The sequence below is a fragment of the Hemiscyllium ocellatum genome, chromosome 31, assembly GCF_020745735.1.
Source record: "Hemiscyllium ocellatum isolate sHemOce1 chromosome 31, sHemOce1.pat.X.cur, whole genome shotgun sequence".
Lineage (NCBI taxonomy): Eukaryota > Metazoa > Chordata > Chondrichthyes > Orectolobiformes > Hemiscylliidae > Hemiscyllium > Hemiscyllium ocellatum.
The window spans coordinates 45,731,633-45,737,934 of NC_083431.1; positions in this window are offsets into that span (position 1 = coordinate 45,731,633).

Genomic DNA, 6,302 nt, shown 5'->3' on the forward strand with positions numbered 1-6,302 from the left:
GTGGGAAGAATCCAGGTGTGGATTCGTTTAACAAGAGGAGGCTGTTGTGTTGAGTTCCTCTTGGTTTTGACTGGACGGAAAGCTCTCCTGATTCTGCTCCACAGGCATTTTGGGAGGATTTGCAGGTTAATAATCAACCTGTTTGACCCCATGATGAATGTCCTGAACTGACAGCTGCTGGCTCAGAGACAGGGACACTACCTACTGCACCTAGAGATATCCACTGATTTTACTGCAGTTTAGTGCCAAAGCAAAATCTGCAAACATCCAGTGCACTCACACACATGTATGCAATCAATATCGATTCATGTGCCCTATAACTGCCAATGTTTACTTGCTTCTAAGGAAAAACTTAATGGGTGCCAATTTCCACAGTGTTCAGAATCTGCTGCTGTAACCTCTCGGAAAATGCAATGAAAACTCTGCTAATACAGTAATTTGAAGTTTTTTACTGAGTCGTTTGCACGATGTAGGTGTCACTGATTCTGCCAGCATTTGTTATCCTTCCCCAATTGCCCTTGAGTGGGTGAAGGTGAGCCGGCGTCTTGAACTACTGTAATCCGTGTGGTGTATGGACACCCATAGCACTGTTAAAGAAGGGAATAACTGGGTATTGATCCAGTGACAGTGAAGATACAGTGACATGGTTCCAAGTCAAGATGTTGTATAGTTTGGAGGCAATGTTATGGCAACTCCAGGGATATTTATTGCATGTTTATAATAGGAAATTTATGATTCACATATTAGGTATACAGATGCTTCAAATCATGTCATTAATCATGGATTGTCAACTAACAGGAGAAAAAAATCAATGGGGATAAAAAGCCATGGATCTTCGAAAGGAAATACATGCATTTGTATAACACTTTTCATAACCTCAAGACTTCACAAAGTATTTTCTTGTTAATTTAATACTTAGTGAAGTTTAGCCACTGTTGTAATGTAGCAGTCAATTTGCACACAGCAAGCTCCCATAAACAGGAGCACAGCAAAGAGAATACTTTATTGATGTTGATCGAGAGACAAATATTGGCCAGAAATGATACCCTGGGATCTTTTAGATCCACCTCCAAAGGCTGAAGGGATCTCGATTTGATGTCTCATCCAGAAGTGCAACATACCTTCATCACTAGCATTAGGAGAGCAGGCAGTCCCCTCTTTATGAACATCTGACTTACAAATGCTCATACTTACGAATGAGAGTCCATACAGGGGTGTATTAATATTGTAACAACATGACGATGAACCCTCTGCTAATTAAACCAAACACACAGAAAAGATCACCTCGCCTCATAACATGTTAAAGTATGAGTGACAGAGAACTGCCAAAATTCCACTTTTTAACAAAAAAAATCAATTTTATTCTTTAACTCTAAAGTGAAGGTTAAACACAACTATTTACAACTGTAACCCTCCTTTCTCTTAAAGGTTTGTTATCTACCTCACACTCTAACAATACACTGATCCAATAAAGCCCCTATTAAATTTACAGCAACTCAATTTTCAAAACCAGACAGTGGCTGTCATCTCCGGTGTTGATCTTTCTCTGTTTGCAGTTCTTCCTGGTTCACCTTCGGTCTTCTGCTGCTCAGATGTTTCATACGAAAAAGGTACCTTTGATAGAGAGTGTTTTCGGGCAGTCTGTCTGACAATGGCAGGTGGTGCTCTTTCTGGCGAACTGTCCAAAATGACTGCTTTTTATACCCCAACACATCGGATTGTCTCATTGGTTCGACATTGTCAAAACAGTAAAATTCAAATTCAACTGGGTTTTAGTATCTTGGGGCATCATTTAAACTGCTGTGAAAACAACTTAAAGCCAAAATGCTACATCTTTCAATTTTTCAGCATCTTCTCTGACATGATAGGTGCTTGCCAGCTTTCAGCTTTCACTCTCTCTAAAAGGTACAGTATACGCCCTCAACTTCATAACAATATTAATTTTAAAGATCTGACTTAAGAATATATCCTTGTGCTTATGAACAGCTATTTTAGTCCTGAAGGGTTGCTGCATCTGAAATGTTAACTCTACTTTCTCTCCACGGATACTGCCAGTGTTTTTCCAGCAATATCGGTTTCTGTGACAGCTATTTTAAATGTGTTCCAACTTGTGTACAAATCGACTTATGAAATAGTCAAGAATGGAACTGATTCAATTCCAAAGGACTCCCTGTATCAGCTGAGAATCTTGTACTTAAAGCAGGGATGAAGTTTGGAACAGCACCAGTATAAGGCAGGAGGAGCAGCTACTGATGTTTTAGTACAGAGACCAGGAAGTGAGATATAGGCCGGTGTGTGCAGAGTCGTAGGATTTAGGGCCTGATGTGAGAAGGAAGATTGTGAGATAATTTAGCTGGAACAGAAAAAGATTCTCAACTGCGTGGGAAATGAAGTAATAAGTCCAAATTAATAATCAAAAGTAGGATTAAGTATCAAGTTTCTGTTCATAATCAGATTCTCTTTTTAATTTACATAAAGAGATAAAAGTGATCTTGTACAAAAATAAAGTGCTTCTAAATGATTTCTTCTGAATCATTGCTACAGCAGCAATATTTTTTGAATGACTGGTAATGTTGTATAATGTTATATAAAACAGGACAGTAACCAAAGAGATTAAACAAAAGCAGGCAACAATACTGAGTTCAATTTAAATGACAAATTAAGATAAATATTGAGTTGATTTGATGACTGTGATTGGATTAGCATAATGCTGTCCCTATGAAGCTTTGTTTACTTTAGTAAGTATTGCAAAATATTACTTGGAAGAACCATGCAATGGAATTTTGCCTCTTTCACTTGTGGGAGTGGGTGTCACTGGTTGGCTAGCATATATTACCCATTCCTCACCATCCTTGAGAAGGTGGGGGGTGAGCTGCCTTCTTGAACTGCTGCAGTTCATGTCCTTAGGCAGGGAATTCCAGAATTTTGACCCAGTAACGCTGAAGTAACAGCAATACATTTCCAAGATTTCTTATACACAATTTTAAGTATATTTCTGCTTAACTATCATCTTATGACCCCCTGCATTTTCTCCCATTCACATTTCCAACAGCTGTGCAAGTTATTCCACGAGGATGGCCCACCCTCATGGCCAAAACTCTGCAGTGATTTGCCCTTGCTTTCAGTAGGATAGCTGACCAGGAAATTCACCCATTCTTATTGCCTGGCATCAGGCAAACTGGAATGATTTTCAGGCTGGCATTCGACTGGTTTGGTTGAGCTACAAATGTGCCTCCCATGGTCCAGAAAGACCTGACATGGGATTCCAATCCAGAGCTCCTGGCTCAGAGAAAGGGACATAGCCACTGCACCCCAATCCGGCTGTTCTCTTAGGGTGGGGTTGAATTATCGAGGAGAAAGTGAGGACTGCAGATGCTGGAGATCAGAGCTGAAAATGTGTTGCTGGAAAAGGTCAGCAGGTCAGGCAGCATCCAAGGAGCAGGAGAATTGACATTTCGGGCATGAGCCCTTCTTCAGGAATGAGGAAAGTGTGCCAAGTGGGCTGAGATAAAAGGTAGGGAGGAAGGACTTGGGAAGGGGCGTTGGAAATGCGTTGGTGGAAGGACATTAAGGTAAGGGTGATAGTCTGAAGTGGGGTGGGGTGGAGAGGTCAGGAAGAAAATTGCAGGTTAGGAGGGCGGTGCTGAGTTCGAGGGTTGGGTCTGGGACAAGGTGGGGGGAGGGGAAATGAGGAAACTGGAGAAGTCTGAGTTCATCCCTTGTGGTTGGAGAGTTCCTAGGCGGAAGATGAAGTGCTCTTCCTCCAGCCGTCGTGTTGCTACGGTCTGGCGATGGAGGAGCCCAAGGACCTGCATGTCCTTGGTGGAGTGGGAGGGGGAGTTGGAGTGTTGAGCCACAGGGTGGTTGGGTTGGTTGGTCCGGGTGTCCCAGAGGTGTTCTCTGAAATGTTCCACAAGTAGGCGGCCTGTCTCCCCAATCTACTTGTGAAACATTTCAGAGAACACCTCTGGGACACCCGGACCAATCAACCCAACCACCCCGTGGCTCAACACTTCAACTCCCCCTCCCACTCCACCAAGGACATACAGGTCCTTGGACTCCTCCATCGCCAGACCATAACAACACGACGGCTGGAGGAAGAGCGCCTCATCTTCTGCCTAGGAACCCTCCTACCAGAAGGGATGAACTCAGATTTCTCCAGTTTCCTCATTTCCCCTCCCCCCACCTTGTCTCAGTCCTAACCCTTGAACTCAGCACCACCTCCCTTACCTGCAATCTTCTTCCTAAGCTCTTCGCCCCCACCCCTACTCTGGCCTATCAACCTCACCTTAACCTCCTTCCACCTATCGCATTACCAATGCCCCTCCCCCAAGTCCGTCCTCCCTACCTTTTATCTTAGCCTGCTTGGCACACCTTCCTCATTCCTGAAGAAGGGCTCATGCCCGAAACGTCAATTCTCCTGCTCCTTAGATGCTGCCTGACCTGCTGCGCTTTTCCAGCAACACATTTTCAGCTCTGGGGTTGAATAATGTCTCCTAAGTAGCAGCCTTAGGATCTGGCATTTAATGAAATGGTTGGCATGTCTCCTGAGAGTTTAGGCAGGCATCAGTGACAATCAAAGATAATGGGGTTGAACGTCATTCATAGAACGTGTCCAGCAAACATGAGGTGATGGGTAGAGCTAGCGTGCCAACCTGTATTGATATACTCCCGGTAACATAGTACAACATCCTAATGCTGCTACAGTCCAGAGGCATGTTCACTCATTCGAGACAGAGAGAGAGAGAGAGAGATGGTTGTTGGTGAGGGCCACATGTTTCAGGTGAGGGGCACGTTTGAGAAGGCAGGACCTCCATGGTGACCTCAGTGCGATAGGCGTTGAACCCATGTTATGGATGCATTGCAAACCTGCTGTCCAGCCAACGGAGCTAACCAACCCCCAGGTTAAGCCACATAGAGTCACAGAGTCATAGAGATGTACAGCACGGAAACAGACCCATCAGTCAAACCTGTCCATGCTGACCAGATATCCCAACCTAATCTAGTTCCACCTGCCAGCACTTGGCCCATATCCCTCTAAACCTCTAGTCATATACCCATCCAAATGCCTCTTAAATGTTGCAATTGTACCAGCCTCCACCACATCCTCTGGCAGCTCATTCCATACAGGTTACTGTCATCTGTGTGAAAAAGTTGCCCCTTAAGTCTGTTTTATGTCTTTCCTCTCTCATGCTAAACCTATGCCCTCCAGTTCTGGACTCCCCAGGGAAAAGATTTTGTCTAGTAATCCAATCCATGGCCCTTGTGATTTTATAAACCTCGATAAGGTCACCCCTCAGCTCCAAGGAAAACAGCTCCAGCCTATTCAGCCTCTCCCTATCGGTCAAATCCTCCAACCCTGGCAACATCCTTTCTGAATCCTTTTAAGTTTCACAACATTAGTTACAATTTCACTGCAGTCAAAGGGGGGGATATCAAGGCATAAAATGGAGGAGAGGGAGGTGGAGAAGTTTAGGAAGGGAATTCCATAGTTTAGCATCTGTACAGTTGAAGGAACAGCCATCACAGGGAGGGAGAAGAAAGTGAGGGAAAAGTGACATGATTTGGAACAATACAGATTTCTCGGGAGTTTGTAAAGATGGAGGAGACTGCAGAGATAGGGTGTTCAAAAGAGTTGGGATTATCACTCTTTCTGGTATCAGGAAGACAATCTGCCAATTGTTACATTGGGCTCTGGGTGGTTAAGATAGAATGTTGCCATCCATTTTCCTCTCTATTTTTAAAAGTAAATAAAATAGTTGAACCACCTAAACCAAATCAGAGAGCAGCCCCTAGGAGGCACTGTAACAAAAATCCGATCACCATGGAAACTGACAGCATTTTAAATTAAAATATCAGTTTGGGAATCTTCCTTTCTATACTGAGCCTAAGGGTTTCTCTAGTTATTAGTGGTGGAGAATTGATGAGTCTTCACAAGAAGAAGTGTTTGTCTTACTTGAGAAGAGGCAACTTTTTGCCCGATTGCAAGGCGTATGAGTTATACATGCTCGCTGGTTATAATTAATAAGGAGAAAGTGAGGACTGCAGATGCTGGAGACCAGAGTTGAAAAGTGTGGTGCTAGAAGATTAGACTACACCTCATCCCACCCTGCCCCCTGTAAAAACGCCATCCCATATTCCCAATTCCTTTGCCTCTGCCGCATCTGCTCCCTGGAGGACCAATTCCAATACCGAACAGCCCAAATGGCCTCCTTCTTCAAAGACCGCAATTTCCCCTCCTGCATGGTCGACGATGCTCTCCACCACTTCCCACCCCTCCAATCGCCACCAGGCCTCACCTT